The 27,466-nt window shown below is 41.1% G+C and overlaps 1 protein-coding gene across 5 annotated transcripts in view; it reads right to left on the reverse strand.

Moving 5' to 3' along the window:
• Positions 1-27,466, reverse strand: part of PLD1 (phospholipase D1) — a 283,345-nt gene that overhangs the window by 201,434 nt on the left and 54,445 nt on the right. For 2 of the 5 annotated variants that reach the window (XM_069083589.1, XM_069083585.1), the window contains exon 1: positions 7,594-7,788. The exons of the other annotated variants lie outside the window; for them this stretch is intronic. The gene's annotated coding sequence lies outside the window, so the exon portion shown is untranslated. Of the gene's footprint in view, positions 1-7,593; positions 7,789-27,466 lie in introns of those variants that run through there. 5 annotated transcript variants of the gene reach the window in all.

Genomic DNA, 27,466 nt, shown 5'->3' on the forward strand with positions numbered 1-27,466 from the left:
CGTGTAGAGAAACCCCAGGTGAAGGAAGCATCTCTATCAATTCAGGTCTGATCCATCTCTAAGAAGACTGACACGAGAACTGAAAGGTTAGTTACATGCCTAATCTAATACAGCTAGCAAGTGTTTTCCTGCCACCAAGGACAGCTCTCTACCCACTCCACCACACTTCCTTCTTTTTGTCACTTCCTGATATTTACATGGCATTTTAATATTCTAAAAGTATCCTCCACTCATCACCTCATTTTAACCCTATGAAGCAGGTATTACAAGTACACTAAATACCTCCATTTTCCAGATGAGGAAATTGAGACTTGGAAAGATTAAGTGATTTCCTGACAAGTACATGATTACTGACCCAGGATTTGGACCTGCATCTTCCTGACTCCAAAACTGAAATGCTTTCCACTATGCCATACTGGGCTCATTCTCAACAGGAAGTCCCATGTGATAAGGAGGAATAAACTGAACACAAAAGTTTTCCTAATTAAATTCAACAGTACAAAAGGTCAAGTTCTTAGGCGTCTGAATTAATCTCTAATAGCTTCAGCTTTAGTTACTGTAAGATGAATTCCAGTGATTGAAGACCCGTGAGTATAAAGACCCCAGGATCTCAGAGACCATCTGCATTCCCTCATCCTAGAGATGAAGCATCTGCCCAAGGTCACATAGTAAAGAGTAAAGCCTCTGTCCATTTTCTCCTCCAATTGTCAGGTTCCTCCTCAGAACCTTCATTTGAGGAAGTGTCCAAGTCAGCTATGCTCAGCCCACTCTCTTCTCTGCTCTTGATTCTGCAGACATTCTACCTATATCCCAGCAGCCATATCACCTTGGACGGTACCTCTATCTCCCCCTCCTATCTATGAATTCCTCCCCAAAGTCACTATTTGAGGAAATGTCTAAATCAGACATGTTCACATCTCTCTAAGCTTTACTAGGGGTCTGCTAGGAGATTAGCTGAACGTTTAACAACCAGTTCTCTCCCAAGCTCTCCCCAGGGAAAGAATGTATATAGGATACACATCTAAGTTTTTGCTTTGTTATTATTGTTTTGGAGGGGAGAAATCAAGGCGATTGGGGTTAAGTGACTTGCCCAGGGTCACAAAGGTAGTTAAGTGTCAAGTGTCTGAGGCCAGATTTGACTTCAGGTTCTCCTGACTCCAAGGCCAGTGATCTATTCACTGCGCCACCTAGCCACCTCTACATTTAAGTTTAATTGCATTCTGCACATTTTCTCCATCACTTTCTTAAGTTCAGACAATCAACAAAACATAAATCAAGCCCTGCTTTGCAGTGGTTCCCAATTTCCAAGGTGTAAATGCTCGGACTGAAAATTGAATAATCAATTCCAGTAATCTAATTCCAGCTGGCTCTAGTCCACTCCTGCATTGCTCACTCTCTACCTTTCCCCTGAATGGGGACCTCCCATCCTCTATCCCTCTTTTTCAGCTCCCTTTTATGGGTTGTCTGCCCTCAAGGAGTTTATAGTTTCTTGTCTTCCCCCCAAAAGAGTGTAAGCTCTTAGAGGGTCCTTTTGTTTGTATTTGTGTTCCCAGACCTTAACACAGTTCCTGGCATATAATATATATAGTGCTTAGTAAATATATTGAATAAAAATATATAATGTATTAATAAATATATAATAGAAAGTACTTGATAAATGATTCATCTATCTATCCATCTATCTAAATGTCAGAGGCAAGATTGGAACCCTCACTCCGAATCTAGTACTATTTACATATACAAAAATTTGGATATTTTACAGGCTTTCTCTCTGTGGCATCTCCTCAACAACCACAGCACATAATTAATATCTTGCAGACACACAATGAGTAGTATCTTAGGGTGTCATCTCCTATAACATCTGCTTTTCATCACGCATGACAAAAGACATCTTTGTAGGCTCTTGTATTTAAGGAATGTAATGGATGAGAAACAGATTAACAAACCACCAATTTTCTGTCTCCCCCCCCGCCCCCCGCGAAAAAAGAACAAACTTTAGATCTCAAAACTGGCCTCAGATACTAGCTTCATGTCCCTGGGTGAGTCACTTAACTTCTGTCTGTTTAAACTATGAAAGGGGATCATAACGGTGCCTACCTCTCAGGATGGCTCCAAGCATCAAAAGAGATAATATTTATAAGGTGCTTAGCACAATAACTGGCATATAGCAGGTACTTGATAAATATGTATTTTCTTCCCTCTTCCTCTCTATCACATTGTTTATTCTCATTCACATGGCTGCTAAGCAAAAATAAAGGAAAATTATAGATATGGCATATGGTCATCATCCTAAAATTACCCAGTTACCTTTAGAACATGCCAACAAACACACCTTGTACTCAGTACCACTGTCAGTGAGCTAGATAATTTCTAGCTAATAAAAAAGCTTATGTTCTACTGGGGGGTAACACAGGTACACATCTATGGAAAGACCACTAAAATCATATACTCAGTTGGAGAAGCATCAGTAGCACATAGCAAAATGGTATTGTGGGAAAGTCTCTGACCTTGGAACTGAAAATACTGGGTTGCATACGGATTAGCTGTGTGACCTTGGGAAAGTTTTGGGTTTTTTTTTTTTTTTAGTTTCTCCAACCCTTAGTTCTCTCATCTGAAAAATGAGGACTACCATTTTTTTCCCATTTCTTCCACATGGTTGTGTGTTGAGAAGAGCACTTTGTATACTTTAAAGCATGAAATAAATGTCAAGTATTCACCTCTTAAAGGAAGGACAGCAAATCAGTGAGGAGTTATATGGAACCAAAAAGTCCTGCTTTCAGAATTCTTCCCTCAGACCAGTTTATTGCTCAGTGAAAATAGTACTTGCAACTCTGATTTAAGCTGGTAGCTTTTCCCAGTTTTTCCCTGTCACTAGCAGGGATGGAAATTTGAGCAGAGAATAGAGTGCAATATATCAAAACCTCCATGTCCCAAATTCTGTTACATCATTCCCACTTTGGATTCTTAGTAAACCCAGGCAAATCATTTCTCCTCCCCAGTCTTTCCAGTTCTACAACTGAAAAATTCAGATAATACCCAGTAGTACCGTGTTTCCCCGATAATAAGACCTATCCCGAAAATAAGGCCTCCCCTTACTGTGTAAGATTCCTCTAAAATAAGCCCTCCCCCGAAAATAAGCCCTATTGATATTGCTACTGTAGTGAAGGTGATCCCCTGCGCTACATTACGGTACCCTCTGTATGCACCATCCCCACCCCCCCACCCCCCGGTGAAACGCACGCCGCGCTCCGGGCTGCATCCAATCAGAGCTGCAGCAGTGAGAGCGTCATCCTGTTCTTCCCCAGTGATTTGCTTATTGAATAAAGGTACATTTTTTTGTTCACATTTACCTATTTATTAAAATTGCTGTCAATGTTCATTAAAATAAGCCCTCCCCTGAAAATAAGCCCTCTGGTGTTTTTCTGTCCAAAAAAATTAATAAGACAGTGTCTTATTATCGGGGAAACACGGTATGTACCTCACAAGGTTATTGTGAGGATTAGAGTTAAACATCTTCTCACCTTAAAGAACTTTGCAATTTCTACCTTTTATTATATTCATTATTTTTCAGAAAACAGTCTGAGGTAGAAAAAGATACAGTGGATTCAGATGTGAGCACATCCTGAGAGAACCAGTCAGGCCAACAAGTCAGAAAAAGCATTTCCTGGTATTGAAATTTAACCTAGTTACTGATTGTTAACTTGTTCCTTGAATACTCTTAGTACTGGATTTGCAGATACTCCATAAATACTAATGAATGAATCATCATTCCTGTTATAATGAGAAAATAAGCTAGAAAAGGAAAATTCATTCTCTTCATGTTTCAAGTTCTGCCAGTCTTAGTAAGATGAGAGATCCTAAGTTGTGAGATGAAATCTAGTCTTATTTTACAGAGGAAGAAAATGAGACCCAGAGAAGTTGTGATTTGGCAGGGGCAGGTTTTCTGACTCCAAAGCCAGAAATATTTCCACTATACCACTCTGAATCAGACCTATCATGGATGTTTTGCCTAAACAACTGTCTCCTCCCTTTGAGATTCACTTCATTTTAAAATAAAATGACAATCACATGCTTGATTACTGAGTAGCTATAAAAACCTCTCTGAGATTTAAGGGATACTAGAACTGTCTGAATGCCAACAGGAAGTCACATTGGGTAAGAATGAATGAACTTGACCCTCTAGGTGTAGCAAGTTGAGAATGAGTAAGAATAAATCTAGGTAGGTAGTAACAAAGATGCCCTCAGGAAGAAGAGGTATTTCAGGGTTTAGAGAAGACAAAGAAGGGCGGATACATAAGGGACAACACCAGGAAAAAGTGAGTCAGACAGCAAAGATCTTATGTCTCTGTTACTGCAACCTCTAGAATTCTAAACTTACCAAGCTCCTGGTGCCAAAAGTTGTGGATTTTTTTTTTAATATTTTGCCATAATAAAAGTAAGGATGGTAATAATAATGGCTGGCATGTACAATGGCACATTAAGTTTTGTAAAACACTTTAAACACATTATCCATTTCATCTACACAGCAGCCAATGAAGTTCATGCTTTTGGAGGATTTGGAATCAGGAAGTCCTGAGTTCAAATCCCTGAGCAAACCATTTACTCTCAATGAGCTTAATTTTCCTCATCTGTAAGAAAAAGGGGGGAGAATAATAACACCACCTCTGTCACAAGGTTGTTATGAGGATCAAGTGATATACACTGTATAAAGCACTTTGAAAACCATAAGGTGCCATGTAAACACAAGCTATTATTGTTATTATCATCTCTGTTTTATAGATTAGGACAGTGAGGCTCAGAGAGGTTAAATTGCCTATGGTAACACAACAGATAAGTATCTTGACTGAGGGATTCAAATCCAGATCTTGCTGACTCCAAATTCAGCACTCTATACACTATGCTATGTTGATTTTTCAAGGAAATATGATTTGAAAAAAGTACCTAAGGAAAAACCCCAAAACTTGGTCATTTGATATTTTCCCCATGTCACTTCCCCATTGCCACCATCACCAACAGTCTGAATTGTATTTACTACCATCCACAAGAAAATTGTTAACCATTAAGTATTATGGAGCTATCTGCATGGCAAAGAGTTCTAAAGTTGGTAAAAACCATGAACTTTGCAAGTTTTTGTCAGTTTCCAAAAGACATAACCAGTTCACTAATGAGGAAAACAAGAAAATCTTGGTACAATCAAAAGGCAAAAAATTTTGGAGTCAGAAAACCTGAGTTCAAATTTTACCCCCTGCCACTTACTTATATAACCTTAAACAAGTCACCTGCTCTTTCTGGATCTCAGTTTCCTCATCTGTAAAATGAGGTGGTTGGACTAGCTGGACTGAAGTGTGTCCGTTCCGGCTCCAAGTCGATAAGGCTCTACCTTAATAGTAAATGGTAGCTATGCCCAGGAAAGTCTTCCTCTAATTTGTTCCTCTGAAAGACTTCCTGAAATTATTTTCTATAATTTATGGGTTACTGACTGCCATTAATAACAGTGGAGGTACCATAAGTGATAGCACACACCTTGATTTTTCCTGAAAGCCTTACAGAGTGTGTCTTTGGAAAATACCTCATGAGATAGGAGCTGTCTTAACCTCTGCACAACTATATTTGAGGGAGGGGAAGTGTGATTCATTCTGTTCCTGAGTCCTTAATTGTCAGGTTTCTGAGAAAATGGACAGTTCTGAAGCCTCAGGCATGGATGAGAACTGGTTTCCATGAAATTTAGGAGATTCATTCCCAAGGTTTCTTTGGAAGAAGCTGATACCAAGCCAGCAAAGGCATTTAGAGGGAAGGAGAACCTAAATAAATAATGGGTAATGCTTTCCAATAACACTGGAAGAAGCAATTAGCAAAACAAACTTTTGCTTTGGTCCCAGTGGGTTGTAGCTAGATCTTAAGTCTACCTGACATAACAGCATTTAATCAATCAACAAACATTTATCAAGCCCTTACAATGTGCCAGGCACTGGGCTAAGAACTGGGTATACAAAGAAAGGCAAAAATGGTCCCTGTGCCCAAGAAACTTTCATTCCCATGGGAGAAATAAGTTATTTATTAGGCACATATGAGATGAGTAGAGTAGCTGGAAGGTAAGCTCACAGTGGAAGAGCAAGAGAAATGACATTTTTTAAAAGTATGGCAAAGTTTAAACCATCATCTAATTGACCTGCTCTTTCTTTGTAATGCCTGGCAAATCTTTTTTTAAACAGTCTGGTCTAACTCTTGAATTTTACAGATGAAGAAAAGTGACATGCTCAAGATCACACAGACAGTAAGTTTGGGGGAAGGATGGGTGTAGAGTTTAAACCCAAGTCCCTCAAATCTCTTAGTGCAGTGCATTGTACCACACTGGCCTGAGATCAATTTACAAAGGAAACATGTATTTCTAAAAATGTGTATTAAGAAACCAGTGCATTTTTTCTGCACTTTGTCTGGTGTAATTTGTATTTCTTAATAGAATCTAAATTTTATAAGTGTAATTAGGTGGCACAGTGGATAGAGACTCATCTACATGAGTTCAAATGTGGCCACAGGCACTTACTAGCTGTGTGACCTTTGGAAAGTTACTTAACCCTCCTTGCCTCAATTTCCTCATCTGTAACCACTTCAGTATCTTTGCTTAAAAAAACCCAAATGGAATCACAAAGAGTCAGACATAGCTAAAAATTACTGAATACTCAATCTGATAATCTGAGAGACAAGGGAAGAATACTTTTAGGTCAGCAGAATCAACCTAGGCTCACGTTAAACTTATTGCCACTCCGACATTTTTTTTTTTTACTTTTTTTTTTCCTGATAACTTGTACGACACTGGAAAAATAACAACCTTTCTGGGCCTCAGTTTCTCATTTGTAAAATAGACTAGATGATTCCACCTTTGCCTAAAATAATTAAGCAAAACAAAAACAAACCAGAAACTGTATCTGACGGCATATTCGACATTCCACATTCATATACAGTCCCCCACCTTCTCCAACTAAAGGAGGGTTACAATTCCTCATCTCTTTCTCTAAAGTCAGAGCTGGTCATGTCCCCAGACACGAAGTGCCAGAGCCCTAGAGCCAATGCCGGTGGTTACCGAGGCAATACACTAGGCCCAAGCAAGTCTCACACCCATACACTGTCACACATCTGTCAAGCCTGAGTCTGGGCGGGTGAGAACAGCTGGCATGCCCAGTGCTGACCATTACTTAATTCTCAAACCATAAAGCCTGTGTCCGAGGGACAGGAAGATCTGTAAGACCTCCTGGGAGGCACCAGAGAAAAGTAACCAAGAAGAAGGCCCCCAGGGCACTCGCTGCCAAGCGCCGCAGCCGCGGGTCACGCACCCGGGGTCCCTGTTTCCAACCTGCCTAGAAAGTTTAGCGAGACGCGCCCATCTTGGAGGCAAAGAAATGGGAACAGAGTCTTGACAGTGGGGCCTAACTCACTGCTACTAACTAAGCCAATTCACGCAGGCTAGCAGAAAGAAATGGAGCAAGAGTTTTCTTCCCCTATCTGCTAGTTGCTCACGCTAGACGTGTCCGTTAGCCCAGAAAGAAAACTCCAGCCAGAAACTCTCCCCAAGTCCCAAACTGGGGTTTCACTAACCTGGTGCCCCTGGGAAAGTAGACGCGTCATATTGGCTTTTTAAGAAAAGTCTTTCCCCCAAGCTTTGCCCTCCTACGAAGCTGCCCCTGACCGCCTGGGAGACGGGGACAGCTCTCTCCTGCGCGGAGTCCCGGTTCCAGCGCTGGGGCTGACTCCCTCGGCCCCAGGGAGCCATGGTCACGCCCCCAGGAGCACTCTGGCCTATCGGCGGCAGCCTTGAACTTGAAATCCCTCCCCCGCGTGTGAGCTGGGGGGCGGGGGGGCAGGGGGAGGGGGCAGCGGAGCAGCAGGGGATTTAAAAAGCCCCATGCAGAACGAGCGAGCGCAGGATTCCTGGGGCTTTGTTTTTCTGTGGCCCACAGAGCTCTGGCTGGTGCCAGGAAGAAGTCCGAAGCAAACCATGGAACAAAGGGGCTCTTATGGGCCCAGGGCCTGTCCTCCAGCCCTGTATGAGAACCACCAATTCATTTTAACAAGGGCCACACAGTCTCCCCTCCATTGTTGCCAAGAAATTCCCGAAGTTACAGAAGCCAGCTTCTGGGGCCGGGGCAGATGCCCAATTCTAGCCTGATCTAGTGAGAGAGAGACGCAAACAAATACTCGAATCGTTGGGAGCTTCCCCTTCTCTTTACATGGACAAGGTCCAAATGCTTGTCTCCAAGTTGTGATTTTGCTAATCTCTAAAATAGAGGAGGAAAGCAGTTTGTTAGCAATGTAGTTGCGTGGTACAAGAAGAAAGCCCTGGACTTAACTGGCCTTTGCAACCGGTAATGGTGTACATGTTTAACCATCGACTGGGATGGAGGGGAGGGGGTTGAGTGGGGAGTGTTTGCAGGACACATCTTTAAATGTAATCTGACATTTTCTTCATCAATTTTAAGAAAGTCTAGAAATCGGCGAAACAAAAAAAAAATCAAGTCTGACTTGTCGTATTTGCCAATAAACGCTCACACTGAAAGTTTAACAATCAGCTCCCGCAAGCCTGTACTAGCCAGCTCCAGCACACGCCTGCTTTGCATATATTGTTCCCAGCTTCTGGGCTGAGTCAGCAGGGTGCCGTGGAAAGGGTGCTGGATTTGGAAGACCCTTGGTTTCAATTCCGGCGTTACTACCTTTTACCTGTGTGACCTTGGCAAGCTCACAAGCTCTCTGGGCTTCAGTATTCTGCAGTAAAATGAGGCAGTTGACTAGGTTGACCCTTGTTGTCGCTTCCTGCTATAAACCCATCATCTTATACGACTTTTCACCTCTCTGGCACTGTTTACTCTTTTATAAAATTAGGGAATCGGATTAGATGAAGCTATGATTGCCTCAAGCTTCAATATCTTATGATATAGGAAGAGTCACTTCCTTCTCATCTCTGCTTCCTGGCTTCCTTCAAAGGTACCACCTCCCTCCCACTAGAGCATTTTCTATTCTCTGCCTCTGCCCCATCCATCAGTGGCACTCTCTACCTCTCAAAACCACTTTGTTTATGCTTTGTGTTTATTTAATCACTCCCAGGTTGTATTCTTCCAGTAGAAGGAACACTCCTTGAGGACAGGAATTGTCTTTGTATCTCCTGCAAATTGCCTTCCACTGTTGCAATTTGCTTAAGGAACATTCATCTGGTTGAATTAAATTTGGACTCAAAGGTCCTGGATTAAACTCTGAGCTCTGGTCCCTAGTACCTGAGCCTCAGTTTCCTCATCTGTAAAATGGGGAGAGATGGAATGGATGGTCTCTGAGGTGCCTTCCAGGTCTTGTACTATGAGCTTATGATCTCTTTTTTTAAAAAAAATTATTTTAAATTTATGGAATAAAACAAGCATTTCCATAACATAGTATAATGGGGGGAAGGGGATTGCACATGAAACTGCAAATCTTATATACAAATGATCTCTACCTATGCATGTCGTGTCCCTCTCTCACAATCTACCCTCCCCCCACCAAGTAGAATGAGAACTTCTTTAGAACAGGGACAATATTGATATTTGTATTTCTATTTCCTGTGCCAAGAAAAATTCCTGACACAGTCATTGAAGGTGTGTCATTTTTTAATATAATATGCTTATAATAATAGTTTTGCATGTATATTGGTTTAAGATTTGCAAAGCACTTTATCTATGCTATTTTATTTCATCCTCTCTACAATCCTAAGAGGTAGGTGCTATGATTGTCTCCATTTTACAGATGTGGAAACTGAGGCTGACACGCCCAAGGTCACACAGCTAGTGAATGTCTGAGATAGAAACTTGGGTCTGCCTGACTTCAAGTCCAGTATTTCAACCCTTGCACTATTTAGCTGTCTTATTGGATTAACAGATCATCTTTAAAATATATTTAAAGCTGGAAAAATCCCTGGAAGTCATCTAGTCCGATCACTTAATTTTACACAGATCAGGAAACTTAAGCCCAGAGTGGTTAAGTGATTCACTCAGATCACTTAAGTAGTGGAGGCTGGATTTGAATACAAGCCCTTGCCCTAAAAATCAAGAGTTCTTTCCACCCTACCAGGCTACTCCTCTAGAACTGAATAAAAATGAAGGTCCCACAGAAGATAGGCTTTCTCCTCTGTTCCACACACAGATGATGTAAGGCAAATGAACTTCATTCATCCATCAAGTATTTATTGGGCTCCTTCTCTGCCCAGCTCAGAGTTCCCTGGGCTTTCTAACTTTTGGTAGCCCATTCTATCCCCCAATTAGCTCTCTTTACTAATGTTAACTAGCTTGAGATCATTCTCCCTGGGGCCAAAATGTTACTAGGAAGGCGTGAGTAAATTGCTGCCAAGTAGATTTTCTTGTATTTCTTGTCAAATGGAAGTTATGCAAAGCCCTTCTACCTGGGACTCATCAGGGAGGAGAGTCTGGGGCCAGAACGTGACTTTACCTGGCCCCAGCAAGCAAAGGTGAAAGGGTTATCTCCTTCAGGGAAGGAGGAAATTGTGTTTAAGGAAGGGGGACGGGGAAGGAAACAAGTCCCAGAATTTCAGATGCTGGCTGGAAAAGGAGACAGCACTGCCACCTGGTGGCCAAAGCCAGGGAAGAGGGGGACCTTGGCACAGGTAAGGGTTCAGACTCAGAACTGGAAGGAACCTCTGGGGCCATCGAATCTACTCCCTCCTCCCATTTTACAGATGAAGAAACTTAGGCTTAGCCTAAGTGATGCTTAGAATTAGAGCTGAGAGGGAAGGAACCTCAGGAGCCATCTAATCCACCCCAGATTTTGCAGATTAGGAAACTGAGGCTTGTCTATGTGATGCTTGTCCAAGGTCACCCACAGGATCATAGGGACTCCAGAAAGTAGCTAGTCAACTCCCTCATTTTACTGATGAGGAAATTGAGGCTTGGAGAGCCTAAGGGACACTTTCTCAAGGTTACACATGGGATCTAAGATTTACATCTGGAAGAAAATACTTTCATCCCTCAGAAAGGGAACGTTAAGGCATTTATTTACCATCATGACTGGATCTTTTAAGGAGAAAAATCAATTTATCCCAGCATTTGTCTTGATCAGAATGGAATAGTGAAAGAAGTCCATGTAATTCAACCCTATCCCCTCCCATTTTACAGATGTGAGACCTGAGTTTTGGAAAGATTGCGTGCTGTGTCTAGATGGGGAGGAGGAGAAGGGGTGGAAAGAAACAGAAAAAAAAAACTGTGTTTATATTGGGAGGGCAGGGTAGAGAATAAGGTGAAAGAGAACAGTCCTGTGTTGCTAAGTATGTGAATTTGGGGCACTTTACAACATGCTGCCTGAGGGTGGAACATTCCTCTAGGATATGAAAAGGCTTTGGCAAAGAAGTTAATTACATCCATAGCCATCTCTTTTCCTGTGGACTCTGAACCTCCTGCTTAGACAAATATGGGGGATTTGCAAACTCAAACTGACCCGCTGCCAAATTATAATGCTCTCTTCTGTTTCTCCAGGAAGCTCCCAGAAAAATTCCTTTGGGGTCAAGAGAGTCCTTGAAATGGAAGAGATGTGAGGAGGTGGTCTGGTCCTGCCAGCTCCAAGCAGCCCTCCTGCCTAAGTCTTCAAAGAGAGATGCTTATCTCAGCTCTCCAGAGAAGCAAATTCCATCTCCTCCCTTCCTTGCTCATGCCAAAACTGTGTATTGCAGAAGTTTTTAATCCTTTTTGTTTATGGGATCATAGATTTACATCTGGTATTGACCCCAGGGACCATCTAGGTCCCCCATTTCATTTGACAGATTCAAAACTGAGGCTCAGGGAGGTCATAAGTAGTGACATGGCTAGGATTTGAACTCAGATCCTCTGACTCCAAATTGAGCATGCTTTCCATGCTAGAGATGCTTATAAAAGAAAATGATTTGGTTCCAAACTGAGTAGTGCTAATGTGCCTTTCCTGATTTTTAGCCAAGCACAGTTTTAGTAATTCCTTCTACTAGCCAGGACATAAGACTCCCTAAGGAACCCTCCTAGGAATGACATCCCCTAACCTGTAGCTCCACTGTTTCTTAGGGATTTGCCCTCTAGAATACTCTGGATCAACCTTTCTCCCACAATCCTCAGCACTCTCTTAGACAAGTGTGAGGCCTATGCATTTCTGGCTGGCATCTGGTGCTCCACCCACATCCCCAGGAAATCACTGGCTAGCCAGATATTTCCCCTCCCTCTGCCAAGAGAAGGGAAGGGAAACAAAGAACTCTAGACTTTTAGCACTGGGGGTGTTGTTATGTCTGGGGTGCTCTAACTGTACTCCACCCTCCTCCAGGTTGATGGGGAAGAATTTCAGACCAGGCTGTATGATGCGAAACTGCCCCAGTCCCATCAGGCTGCCCCAGCCCCTGCCTTTTTTGGGGGGAGAGGGGAATACTAGGCATAACCACAGTATTCAAGATGGGGATGAGAAGTAGAAGAGAACACAGACCCAACCAGCTCCCCTGGCTGCCTTCCCAAGGCTTGTAAAAATAACAGGTGGTTTTTACACATCACTAAGGTTTGCAGAGCATTTGAACATATATCTTCTCATATGACCTTCACAATCACTTGGTAAGTACTTATGAAGCATCTACCATGTACTAGGTACTGTTCTAGGTCCAGGGGATACAAAGGCAGAAAAAAAGGAATAGTTCTTGCTCACAGTGCATTTACATTCTTTGGACAAAACCCAGATATTTCAAATAGTATTCTGTAGGTGAGGAAATGGGGCTCGGCAAGCTTGAGTGAGGCAAAGAGAGGTTAGTGTGGAAAAGGGGAGAGTTAGAGGAAAGGCAGGATTAGACATGAAATCTTTGACTGTAAAGGATCAAGGACAATGGTGGGGGGTGGGGACAGGGTTGCAAAGAGACAAATTTAGGCTTGATATAAGGGGAAAACTTTAAGGCAGAGCTGTTCAAAAGTTAATGGGCTCTCCCGAGAAGTACAGGTTCTGTCAGACTTCAGGCATTTATTGGGAGAGAGTTTATCTGATATGGATGACAGAACCATAGGTTGAGTGCCAGGAGAGAACTCAGAAACCAGTTAGTCCAACTCACTCATTTTACATATGAGGAAACTGAGGTCCAGAGCCCTAAAGTGACTTGTCACAGCAACAGGATCATAGCTGAAAGGAGAAAGGGACCCCAGAGGGTCCAACCCTATTGTTTAAGATGAGGAAATGGGCCCAAAGTGCTTAGGGGACTTGTCCAAGGACATACAAGTAAAGCAGCAGAGCTGGAATTTTGACTCTGAATCCGGAAACAGAGCTCTTTCTACTGTGCCACACTCTGTGCTGAGGTCCTCCCCAACTAGAAAATTCTGTTATTCTGTGACTTGCCCACATTTATCAGTGGCAGAATTTGAACTCAGGTTTCTCCTAACTCCAAGGTCAGCACTCTTTCCTCTATACTACCTTGCTTCTATGTCCTGCTCTAAGCAATGCATCTAAGACTTTCTCAAGTCCAGCCTCCTTAAGGTCTGAATGGAAGGTAGTCAATGCTTCCACAAGGCTGTGATAGCTGGTCAATTGCTTTTGGCTGTAAGGGACATATTCTTCCATCTCCCAGATCTCCCTTCATTAAATAACATAGCTGCCTAAAGCCTGGGGCTGTCCTTTGTTGAAGTCCTGACAGCGTGTGCATGCCTCAGTTGCAGGACCACATTGGCAATCAGAAGGAATGTGAGAGGCCCAACCTCCACATTTTACATATATGAAAAAACTGAGGCCAGAAAGGCTCTGGTTAGAGAACTTAAAAAATGATAGGGCCAGGTGTTGAACCAGGTCTCCTAATGGCTACTCTAAGAGCTCTTTCCATCACATTTTAAAAATCAGATTTTTCAGATCAGTAATTTGATTCACTGAGAGTTTAGTCGTCTTGTCCAGGGTCACCCAGCCAGTATGCATCAGGGACAAGCCTTGAATCTTGGTCTTTCTGACTTTGAGGCTAGCTCTCTATCCACTAGGTTACACTGCCTCAATTTCCCACCATATGTTGCCATAAAAATAAAGCTTTCCCCAGCACTTCAAAACCCTTACAGTGTACTCAAATAATAAACAGAGGCAAATCTGTTCATCACAGGCAGTTAGATTTGTAGCCCTCTCCCAATCTCTCCTATACATTTTGTGGAATCACAGAATTTCAGACTTCAAAGAGACTTTAATCTGCAATCTTCAATCGGCAAACTGGCAAAGATGACTAAAACAAGCAAACTAACCAACCTTGAAATAGTCAGTGTTGGAGAGACTGTGGGAAGATGGGAAGACAAACACACGGCTACATTGTTGACAAAGCTGAGAATTGGTCCAACTCTACTGGAGGCGGGGTGGGGTTGGGATTGAAATTGTGTGAGAAAAGTGATGATGTTCTCCATACTCTTTAACCCAGCAATCTCAGTCCTTGGACACAGTCCAAGGAGGTCAAAGACAGAGGGAGAGGCCCCTAAAGTATCAAAATATTCATGGCATGACTTTTTGTAGCAGCAAACTACTGGAAGCAAAAATGGGGGAAAGGCTGAATGGATTGTGGTGTATAAATGCACTGAAATATTAGTAAGTAATAAGAAATGACAAATATAAGAAATTAAGAGAAAACACGAGATTTATATGAACTGATGCATTGTGAAGTACGCAGCACCAGAACATAATGCACAAGGACTAAAATAGTATATATGAAGAGAGCATGAAAAAGAAACTGTACTTTGAGTAATTGTTTCAGAAAAGAGATAAGGAAGCCTTTCTCTCTCTCTCTGTCTCTCTCTGTCTCTCTCTCTGGTCTTTGGAGAAGTGGGGATTTACGAGGAAAGACTGCTGCAGACACAGTCAAACCAGATAAAAGTATCAGTGGTTTTTGCTTATTTTGTTTCCTTTTTAGGAGGAAGAGTTCAGTGCCTGGTCAGGAGGGTGTATCTAGAAACAACGGTGATGTAAAAACACAAGAGAGAGAGAGAGAGAGACAGGGAGAGACAGAGAGAGACAGAGACACAGAGAGACAGAGACACAGAGAGAGAGAGAGAGAGATAGAGACACAGAAACACAGATGGAACCAAAGAATCCTTCTTCCACATCCAGCCTGGTGGTGGTGAGTGCAAACACTGCTCCTTTCACTCCAATGTGACTATTGGCTTTTGGGGACAAGAATTGTGTCTCTATAATTATCTCTATAGTCTCAAATCCCAGCATAATACCCAGACTAGACTGGATGCTTAGTAAATGTGTATTGAATTTAATAGTATTGAAATGAAATTTTATTTTCTTCAACACTAAGCTCAACAGGAAAACAGAACTTTTCTCCTTCATCTCATAAAACATAGAGCCTGAAATGAGTGAAATAAAAACCTATTTAATACAAAAGTATAGTGAAAAATGGCAAATCCAACCATGTCTTACTACTGATCCATGACAATTTGGTTTGATACAATAGTAGGAGCTGGGTTCAAGTCCTGCCTCTGAGATGTCCTAGCTGTGTGACTCTAGACAAGTCACTTGACCTCTAAGTGCTCTAGGCAAATCTCAAAGACTAGGAGGTGTGGAGAAGGGACAGACTTGCATTAATGATTGATTTTTCTCATCTAAGAGCTCTCCAGGTTTGCACATCTTTTACATTCTTATGATATTTTATTTTGTAATATGGTTATGTGTGTGGTCATCACAGGGTTATATATTTGAAAGGACCTCAGAGGCCATTATAAACATTATAAAACAAACCCCTCACTTTGCAAATGAGGAAACTGAGGTGAAATTATAGTTCCAATGCCTCTCCCTATCCCCTGCTTTATGCCTGATAGTTATTAACTTGAAAATAATTCTAGTTTTAATCACTGCCCACATTATGCTTGTATGCAATTATACCTTATTTTATGGAACAGGAACATATTCATTCACTGATTCATTCAACAAACTTTTATTAAGCATCTATTGTGTGCAGAGTAATGTGTTGGCATGAGAAATGTGTAAGTATAAGTAATGTTCAGGTCCTGCCCTCACAGACCTTAAAAACTAATGAAGGGACATTGAGCTGGCCAAGCCCAATGGATAGAGAATTATGCTTGGAAACAGGAAACAAATCACTTTACCTCTTACATCCTCAATTTCTTCATCTGTAAAGTGAGTGGGTTGGACACAATGACCTCTTAGGTCACCTTCCAGCTTTAAATCCATAATCTTAAGATGCGCACGCGTGTGCACACACACACAATCACATGACAAAATAAAATATGTGCATAATAGAAGTGAGAACCAAGGACTCTGTGAACTCAAAGAGGGAAATATTAATAATAGAATAACAGGGAAGGTTTCCTGGAAAAGGTGTCAATTAAATCGGGATTGGAAAGAAGAGAAATTCAACAAGCAAAAGGAAAGATTCCCAGCTTAAAGAATAGTGTGAATAAAGGCTTGAAGGGGAAGAGAGTGAAGGCTATGACAATGTTCATGGATGGAGAGTCATCCAGTGTGTTTGGAACATAGCGTGTGGAAGGAACTAGTATGAGATGAAACTGAAAAGGCTTCAGATTGGGAAGGGCCTTGAATACCAGGCAGAATGACTTGAACTTTCCTCAGAGGGTACTGGAAGCCATTGAAGATTTTTGAGCAGTTGAGCAACATGGCCAGGTCTATGCATATTCTAACAGTAAAAAAAAATCAATTGGAGAAGGGAGTGTAAAGTCAGGTATACCTGTGAAGAGGCTATTAACTGTAATTGTACAAAGGGATCCTATGATCAGAGATGTACAGCTGGATAGGATCTCAGTGACCATTTAGTTGAACATTCTCATTTACAAATGAGGAGAGTGAAATGCAAAGAACTTGTGACTTGCTTAAAATCACATAAGTTGTAAGTGGCAATGTAGGATTTGAACCCAGGTCTTCTGATTACAAATTAATTGATATTTCCCCATTCCATGAGGGCCCAGAGCAGGGTAGTGGCTATGCAAACAGAGAAAATGTGAAATTCGTATGGTTTTTTTTAAGTGGCAAAAATGATAAATGAAACAGTCAATGCTGGAGAGTCTGTGGAAAGCTGGGCACACTGATCACTGTTGTGAATCAATTCATCTATTTTCAAAAGCAATTGGAATTATGTGATAAAAATGTCTATATTGTTCACACTCTTTGACCAAGGGATCTCACTGCTAGGTATATACCCTAAGGAGATCCAAGTCGGAAAGAAAAGTCCCATATACACCCGGCTAAGTCCTAGCAGCAGTTGCTGTAACTGTCCATCTCTAGGAGGTAAAAAGCAGCGGGATGATACAGCTATCTTCTACTTTTTTCTTTCCCTGTGCTACTAGCAGATGGGTAGAAAAAGATTTGGATGAAGGAAAGAGATAGAAAAAATAGAAAATTAAGATTATTTGCCTTGAGTCTTGGAAGAAAATTAAGTACCTGATAGAATATAAATTCCTTGAGGGGAAGGACTGCTTTATTTTTGTCTGTCTGTCTCTAGGCAGCTAAATGGCATACTGGGAAGGGGAAGGTCCTGTTATGTGCCAAGCACTGTGCTAAGCATTTTACAAATATTATCTCATTTGAAATACTGGATAGAATACTGGCCTTGGAGCCAGCAAGACCTGAGTTCAAAGATTATCTCAAACACCCTGAATGATCTTAGCAAAGTCACAGAATCTCTCTCTGTTCTGTTTCCTCATCTGTAAAATGAGGATAAAAATACCCTCTACTTTTTGGGGGGGTTGTGAGGATCAAATGAATATTACATAGAACGTACTTTGCAAATAGTACAATGCCATAAGAGTTTGCCTTTATATAGCACACTCTAAGGTTTTCAATGCATTTCAATGCATTCAATGCATCTAATTTGATCCTCACAACAATCCTGTGAGGTATGTGCTATTTTTATTCCCAATTCACAGTTGAGGAAACTGAGGCACAGGTGAAGTGACCTGAGTAAGGTCACAAGCTTGTTAAGCGTCTGTTAAGGGTCTAGATTTGAACTCAGGTCTTCTGGACTTCAGGTTCATTTCCAAAGAGATATCCTCTATGCCATCTAGCTATTATTCTTGTTGCTAATATTTACATCCCCAGTGCCTAGTACAGTGTCTGGCACATAGAAGGTGGTTTATTAATTGATCTATATATGACTGCTAAAGACTCACAGGGTTATAAGAGAATAATAAGTAAAAAATTATTCAATTGTGGTACCATTCAGCTTTATATTGGCAAAGCTAATTGTATATTTAACTTTTAAAAATCCTCTCACTCATCCTCAGCTTTGATCAGAATGATCAGCACACAGAAATATTTGCTTTGTTTTGCTTCCTAGCCTGAAATGACAGACTTGCTAAATTCAAATAGCTTAATTTAGTAAGGGCTATAATCAAGTCAAAGACCTTTACTTACACAACTAGATTTGACATTAGATAAATGAGCAGAAGCACAATTGGCTAATTTTCTAATTAGTCTTCTCTTACAGTGGCTAGTCAGTATTTAATCTGTGACCTATATACTCCTAGGAGGACTGGTTAATTAGATCCTTTCAGAAATGTATATTCAATTTTTTCTCCACGTCTGTTATGATGGGTTTTGCTACCTGATCAGGCACTCCTATGCTTTCTTTTTCTCTCCTTAAATGCACAAATTTTAAGAGATTTCCTATGTGGTTTATTCTTTTCCTGGACAATTTCCTTAATTATTAAAATTCATTATGAATTCTATTCTTACCTTCCAAGTGGTTAACAACTTTTTCAAATTATGCACTCCATAATAAAGGGAAATGAAAAGGTTCCTTCGACCTTGTTAAGTAAACACAATAATTCATTCAGAATAGTGCAAAATCTCTTCACTGCTTTAACAGATCTATGAGCTCCTCAATATGGGCACTCCCTCCAAAACTGCAAATTACAAACTATATAAATCTTCCTATCATGCACTTCTTGTATTCATGTCGTTCTATAAACCCTCCTGGGGAAGGGGAGTCCAACCAAAATTTGATGAACTCTCCTCCAGGAACATGTCTGGATACCATTGGACGTAACAACAAGAATAATTGCTGACCCAGAAGACACTAGAAAGAAGATTCAATTTGGCATCAGAGAACCTGGGTTTCAATCTCTGGGCAAGTTGAGACTTTCTGCTTTGGTTTCATCATAAATAAAATGAGGGGTTGGAATGGATGAATTCTACGATCCCTTGTTGTTCCTGTTCAGTTGTTCAATTCCTCGTGACCCAATCTGGGGTTTTCTTGGCAAAGATACTAGAGTGGTTTGCCATATTCTTCTCCAGTTCATTTGACAGATGAAGAAACTTAGGCAGACAGTGTAAGTGACTTGCCCAGGATCATAGAGCTAGTTTACTGTCTGAGGCCAGATTTGAATTCAGGTCTTCCTGAGTCCAGGTCTGGTGCTCGTTCCACTGTGCCCTCCCTTAGAAGGTTTCTAAATCAATCATCGAACAAACATTTATTAAATACCTACTATATATGGTCCTATTTGTACAATAATACTTTAAAGTCTGGAGGTAAGGGCTATTGTCATCCCTATTTACAGATGAGGAAACTGAAGCCAAGCAAGGTTAAATGATTTGACTAAGGTCACAAAGTAGTAAGTGAAAAAGCAGAAATTTTAATACAAGTCCTCTTTTTCTGACTCCACATCCAGCAGCATTCTCCACACTCCTCTGCCCTGCCTCCACTGTGTAGTGATACCCAGGCTGCTCGTTGGTCATCCCTCCCTCTTGCTATATGATGGGCTTGCTTTCTTGTCTGACACTCTCCTGTACATGGCTTATCCAGAATTCTTCATTGGCATTATGCCCCAGTTTACTTACTGCCCCAATACTCCTTGTCATTGTGTCTTAGACCATAAATGAAGCTATACAGGGAAGCATCTATACTGTTTCCTTTACATAAAAGCTCTTCAGAGTTTCAAAGGAGGAAAATAGGCCCCCACAGAGTAACACAAGCCCTTCAGATACTCATATAGACTATTATATTTGAAGACATGTTCGTAGATGTGGTTTCCTCTCCTCCCCACCCCCATGATGGACCCATCATGACAATATTCACTTCACTCCCAGCTACAAAATCCTAAAAAAATGTGCTCAGATGGGGGAGGGGGAAGGGAAGAAGGGAGGGGTGAACAGGGGTAAGAAGCAGTGGATCAAGTCACAGATTACAAGAAAGGTCAGGACTGGCTCCGGCAGAACCAAATTAAAACTGGTCCTTTCTGCCAGCTTTCAGCGGCTGCATAGCTTACCCGTCAACTCTTTGTAAGCCATAGATTACTATCATTCTACTCTGCTTCTTAGGGAGGGAAATCACTTATTGTTTTCTTAAGTCCAGCATGAATATTGACATAGTATCAGATTTTGAGGTAGAAGGTACCTAAGAAGTCTGATCTCTTCATCTTACAGAGGAGGAAACTGAGGCCCAGGGAGGCTAAGTGACTTCCCAGGATTGTAGCATTTGAGCTAGAAGGGATCTCAGAGGTCACAATGTCTGTCCCCTTAATTTTATATGAACAAACAGAGTCCCTGAGAAACAAAAGGATTTGCTTGAGGTCACACAGTTAATAAGTATGAGAGGCAGGAATCAAACCCAGGTCTTTCTGATTGCATGCCCAATATTCTAGCCACACCATCTCTGTAATCAACCAGATACATTTCCTTCATTTTTTTTTGACACACCTGTGCTTTTATTGGTAGAAGTAACTGTAGCGGCAAGCACCCCAGCGTCCCTAGGGTGGCTGCCACCACAGGTTCTTAGATCTGCTTTGATAAAGGAAAGCAACTCAAAATGGGTTAACAAGCTTACTTTAATCAGTCAAACATGTATCGTTTACCTAGTTCAGGCGAAAGAGGTCAGCACCCCGAACTTCAGAATATACAGACAGAATTATCAAGACAGAAACAGATCAAGTAGACAGATTTCAAACTGTCCAACCATTACATCCATACCCAATCAACATCTGGGTTTCAACATCTGGGTTTCAAAGCCGGGGGGCTCTGGACAACGGCTTCCCAGAATCCAGATCAAATCACAGAACACTTCTCAAAGTGAGCCCCCAAAACAAAGCTACACAGAGGGCTTATATAGCCTTCTCCTGGCTCAGAGAATGTAACAACCTTTTGGACCCACTGGCCAATCAAAAAGTATCAACTGAAAAACAAGCCTCCCACCCCAGGCTCCAGGAGCACTTTAGCCTAGGGGCAGGGAAGATCTTTAAATTTGCATTTCCATTACAGTAACTCCCAGCAAAGAAGCTTCCTCCACCAATGTAGATCCAACAGGCACCTCTCTGCAGCTTCAAAAGAGAGTTGTCTGGAGGTGAGAAATTAAATGATTTGCCAACTGTCACACAACCAGTATGTGTCAGATGGGACCAGAATCCTGGCTCCAAGACCAGCCTTCTGACTACTGAACTTCCCTGTCTCTCTCCATACTGACCTAACAGAAGGAAAGGATTTTTGCTATCGATTTTTTTCTCTTCTTTTTTCTTAAAAAAAATTTGACTAATTTTATCTTCGTCTTTAATATATTCCATCTTTACAACTTAAACTTTCTGAGTTCTCCTCCTAAGTTTCATTTTTCCTTATTTCTTATATAAATTTTCTGCTCCAGAGAAATCAGCTTACTCACTGTCTCCTAAACATACCCTTAGTATTCTTCCCCCACTCTTCCTTACAAGTCTTTCTTCTACTTTCTTCTCCTCTGGATTTTATCCATTCTTCAAAATCCATCTCAAAAGCCACCTGTCTTACCCAAAGACTTCCCAGACCCTTAACTGAGTGTCTGAGTTTCAGTTTCCTCAACTATAAAAGGAGAGGGTTGGATCTGATGACCTTTAATGTCATTCCTAGCCCTAAATTTATGATTCCATGACATGACTTCTTTCTCCTATAAATTCCTGAAGGAACGCCAGTCTGTGCTATTCCTGTCAGGAATTGCAGGAGATCTTCCCTAGAGAATCTCCGGGAAAACATGGATATGAATCACACAAGATGAAAAGTAGGGCGGGACGGTGATCTGCAAGGTCAGAACTGAGTATGCACACAATCCACCAAAGTACAATTCACTGGACAATTAGCTATGTCTTGAGTTGCTATTCAAATATGTTATTGTTACCCACTTGCATTCTTCTCTACTCGTATGCTCCCTAGTGGACCGAAACTGATCCTGGGTTCACTAGGAAGATTAGAACAGAAATCCACCATCCCAGATAGGTGGGCCAGGTATCATTATTCTCAATTTACAGTTAAGGAAATTGAGGCACAGACAGGCTAAAGAACTTTCCTGTGAGCACGAGCTCACAAGTATCAGAGATGAAATTCAAAAGATCAAAGGATCATAGGGACTTTAGAGTTCATCCCATCCAACAGATGAGGTAATTGAGGTCTAGAAAAATAAGACCTGTCCAAGTTTACACAGTTAGCAAGTGTCTGAGGTGGGTTTCAAACCCAGATCTCCCTTGATTACAAGTCAAGTCCTTTCCATTACATTATACTATCTCTCCATACCAGACCATCTCTTCAAACCATTTCTCTGTTACACTATACTGGTTGACAGACTAGACTAGGAGTCAGAAATTAAATTTTCAGAATTGAAAGGAGCATAACAGTCCCAGCTTCATAGACCTAGAACAAGAAGGGGACAAAATAATAGATTTAGACCTGGAAGGGACCTTAAAGGTTACCAAGTTCAACCCTCTTATTTTCCAGATGAAGAAACTGAAGCAAAGTAGGTTAAGTGACTTGCCTGAGGTCACATAGCTAGTAAGTATCTGATCAGGATTTGAACTCAAGACCTTCTGACTCCAAATCAAGTGTGCTATTTGCTAGACCAAAACCTCATAGGCTTTCTTGTCCTCTTTGCACCTGAGAAAGATGACCAGATTACCCTCTACAATATACCTGACAAGTAGTCATCCAACCTTTCCTTGAAGACAGGAAGTGAGGAAAAGCCCACCACTTCCTTAGGCAATGCAGGTTCCAATGCACCATTCCCTCCTGGGCTCTCTGAAAGATTTCCTTAATGAAATTATTCCCATTCCATGGAAATTGAAAGTCAAGATTTATATAGACTGAATGATTTCCCACAGGTCACTGGGGACATTAATAATAGCCAGGATTAAATGAAGTTTACTAGAGTGCTCAATTTGGAGTCACAGGGTCTGAATTCAAATCCTAGCACTGCTATTTACTAACTAAGCCACTTTAGGCAAGTCACAACCTCTCTGGATCTCAGAGAGGGTCATGTAAAACAGAGGGGGTTGGATGAGTTGACCTGTAAGCTCCCATTCATTTTATATCTACAGTCCTTGGTCCTATGATCTAACCTTCCAGCACAAGGTTTGAGTCATTGACACATGCCTAGATTGCACTCGCTCCCCAACCTTATAGGTGCCCCTGCTTCTAGCCCCCTCTTCTGCATGAAGCCTTTCCTGATTCCTCCCAACTTCGAATGACCTCCTTCTCTAACTAATCTGAATTCGGCGACTGTATAGATACTTGTATTTATCTCTTAATATCTGTGCTGCACATATTTACATATCTACTTGTCTCCCTCATTAAAACATAAGGTCACTGTGAGTAGGGAATGTCTGTACTTGTATCCCCAGAGCTTCCCTTAAAAAATTACTTGTGGGTTGATTGACTAAAACACTTTGCTGCAATTAGTAGATCTTAAAAATAGACTCAAAAATAAGTTAGTAATTGTGATTCCAAGGGCCTAATTTCTCATCTGTGTTCATTCTTGTCTGACTCTTGATGACGCCATGGACCATAGCACGCCAGGCTCTTCTGTCCTCCACTATCTCTCAAAGCCTGTTTCAGAGTTTTGTTCATTGTTCCCATGATACCTTCTATCCCCCTCATCTTTTGCTGTCCCTTTTTTCCTTCTGCCTTCAATCTTTCCCAATATCAGAGTCTTTTCCAATGGGACCCATCTTCTCATTATATGGCCAATGTATTTAAGCTTCAGCCTCAATATTTGACCTTCCAGTAAAAAGCCTGAATTAATTTCTTTAAATATTCACTATTCTCATCTCTACAGATTCTTTATGATTATAGCCTCCCTACAGCTCAAGGATACATATGGGATCCTTGATGAAAAGATGAGAAGGAAAGACCAGGCTTGTGCAGATGACGTTCTGCAGAAGGTCACACAATCGATTAAAGGATGCAGAAAGCATAAGTTCCTACTGTGCTTTCAGATTATTTTAAAAAATCAATTTGATTTGGGAATGCTGTCAGGAATCCCAGCTCAGGGAGAGGCTGAGGCTGGCAGATCACTTGCGCTGAGCTGATTAGATATCTTCACTGGCTAGCATTGATGTGGTGAGCTCGGGAACAGGACTCTCTGTACAAGGAGACACGGTGGGGCTATCAGTGCCTGGTTGAGGACACTGTGCACATTTCACCATAGTCTAGAAGCCCATTCGCTTTCTTGGGTTCCATGTTACTTTGTTTATTGAGTTTATATCCCTTCAAAGTTTTAGGCTCTTTTCCACCTGAACTACTGATTATCAATTCAATTGATTAGCCTAGCCAAAGCTCTCCTACATTTACTGCATGTAGCTGAGAGCTTAAGTACTTTAAGTAAGCAGAGCTGCCAGGACAGTGGGTGGATAGAGCACTGGACCTAGAATCAGGAAGAACTAAGTTCAAATCCAGCCTCAGAAATTTACAAGACACTTGACCTCTGTTTGCCTCAGTTTCCCTGTCTATAAATTGGAAAGATAACCATACCTACCTCTCAGGGTTGTTTTGAGAATGATGAGATAATATTTGTAAAGCTCTTTGCAAATCTGAAAGTACTTTATGAGTACTAGCTCTTAGAATTGTCTTAGAAGTAGAATGAGAAGTCTCAGGAAGTGAGCTTCCCTTTGAGGATGACATGCCTTGGGTGTGGTACAATGGGAATTGCTTTTTAGGAATGGGCTGGACAAAATGGTTGCTGATGTACCTTCAACTCTAAGATACTATGATTCTATTTAAAGAACTTAAAACAAATTATTCTATTCACGTCCTCAGCTGAAGGATGCATTCTAGGGATGTGAGGGGATTCAACACTCTCATTTTACATATGAAGACACTGAGGCAAAAGGAAGTAAAATTAATTGTCCAAAGAAATACAGGCAGTGTCACAAGTGATGGGAAAGGGATATATTTGGAAATAAAGATCATGCAAAACCACATGATATCAACTAAGATTTTTAGAAGTAAAGAATTTGAATTCCTCCTCATTAGGGACTATTAAAAAAAATCGCATCCCTGTAGCCACATCCAGAGAAAGAACTACAGAGTCTGAATGCAGATTGAAGCAAACCGCTTGCTCTCTCTCTTGTGTTTGTTTTGTCCCTTCTTTCTCATTGATTGTTCCATTGGTTAAATCCCTTCTTTACAACTTGAACTTCTTTACACATTAAACAACTTGTTTAATGTGAAGGTATTTGTAGAACCTACATCTGATTGCAGGCCACCTTGGGGAAAAGGGGGGAGGAGAGGGACGTGGAGAAAATTTGGAACTCAAGGGATTGTGGAACTGAATGTTGTAAACTAAAAGTAAATAAATATATTTTTTAAATTGTATACCTAGTGCCTAGCACAGCGTGTGGCATACAGTAGGTACTAAATAAATGCTTGTTGATTTTTTTTTTTAGTGCTAAATGGCTAACTGGAGCAGTATTTTTTTTTAAGGTAGGAAAAATATGTACTGAATTCATAAATGTTTGATGAGTCAACCAAGGACTGAATAAATGAATAAAATCTCATCCTGTCCACCACACAGCTGGCTATGCCAATCCTACCTGCAATCTTTGATCATGTCTACAATTGAGATACCTGTTTGCAGGGGCATTGTACAGCTAAAATGCTCCAAATAAAAACGGCAGTTTTGCTACTCTAACAGCAAATGAAGTAACGACTTGTAGAAAGCTTTGTAGATCTTAAAGCCATCTAGCAACATAAGCTTGCTGATGAAAAGCCTGGTCATCTGCTATCAACACCATAGGATAAGTTTTCTACTTCAGAAGAGAAGGGAGTGGGTTGTTTGTTTGGATGTTTGTCTTTAACTCTAAAAGGAGATTATTTTCTCATTGGCAGGCTCTTGATTATTCACTAAATAAATACCTGGATGCCCCCAAGTGGCTGTTTCTTTCTTCACAAGCCAAGAACAGGCTCTCAGAAGGAAATATGGTGAGGACCTAAGAACCCTGAATCCTTTATAAGCAGATCTCACCACTGATATTTTGACCTTGTAGAAAACTCTGAACTTTTGAGGAAATAAAAGAAATGCCTGATATGGATAATATGCATCCATACGATCATACATTTGTGGCTATTAGACCCACCTACAAGAAGAATTGGGTTTGATGAACTGATTAAGGTTTTTATTTTACTTTATTTTGAGGGTTTTGGGGAACAGAGAGGAAGAAGGAGATGTTAAAGGAGGTGGAAAAGAAGAATCCACCTTACAGTTACTGGCCATCCCTCGGAAATAGATATGCAAATAGAACGAACAGATAATTAGGGAACATCTGCAGTTTGTTATGCTAAATTAGCTTCAATTAAATCTTGAATCTCTAAATTAAAATCATAAGATTGTCCTTCTAGAGGTAGGAAGGACCTCAGAGGCCATGTAGTACAAACTCTCATTTTACAGCTGAGGAAACTGAGGTCCATGGAGACTGAGTGAATCCCCAAGGATACACCGATAGCAAACAGCAAAGGGAGGCTGTGAATTTTCCATCTGGTTCCAGAGCCAGAGTTCTTTCTATTACACCCCATTCCTTTATCGCTCCAATATAATACAATACAATGGGCAGTCCCTCTGGAAACCTGAGATTACTTGAGTGAATCCATGTTTAGGTGTTTTAAAAAATACTTGTTGGATTAAATTGATAATTTGTGAAGTGGGGCTAAAATTAGAATCTATCCAGTTTGGGGGAAAAAGTACATTTTTGGTGATAAACTGATAAAATTGAATGAAAATTAGAATTGACCTGCTTTGGGGGGAAGGGGTTATTTTTCATGGTAATTAGCAAAAATGGGATAAAGTTAGAATTGACCTAGTTTAAAACAAAAAAGAACACCCAAGTACTGTAATGCTCAGTTTTGAGAATAAAGCAAACCTTTGTGTGGCTGCTGAGGGAGAATGAGAGACCTTCGGGCCCAGGAATTTACTAATTTGGCTGGATGGATGAGAAACAGAGTTATCAGTTTGCTGTCAGTTTACAACATTTCTAAGATCCAGCTTAGGTTAAGACAGCTTTCCTGGTGCCCTCACCCACCCCCTATCCCAAACACAAACCTCACCATATCGTAGAGAGAACGCTTTCTCGACCTTCCAGATCTTCATCACTCAGAGCACCGCCTCCAATTCCTTGTCAGCCGATGAAAAGTGCTGCCTCTCCCCTACCCTAGTTTTGCTCTTGAGTATATCACACTGCTTACCTGCAGCTGATGAGGAAAGAAGAAAGCACTTGGCCTTCATGACCAG

Source organism: Petaurus breviceps, unplaced genomic scaffold (assembly GCF_028583685.1).
Source record: "Petaurus breviceps papuanus isolate PSGF00001 unplaced genomic scaffold, PetGlider_PUasm1.0 173, whole genome shotgun sequence".
NCBI lineage: Eukaryota > Metazoa > Chordata > Mammalia > Diprotodontia > Petauridae > Petaurus > Petaurus breviceps.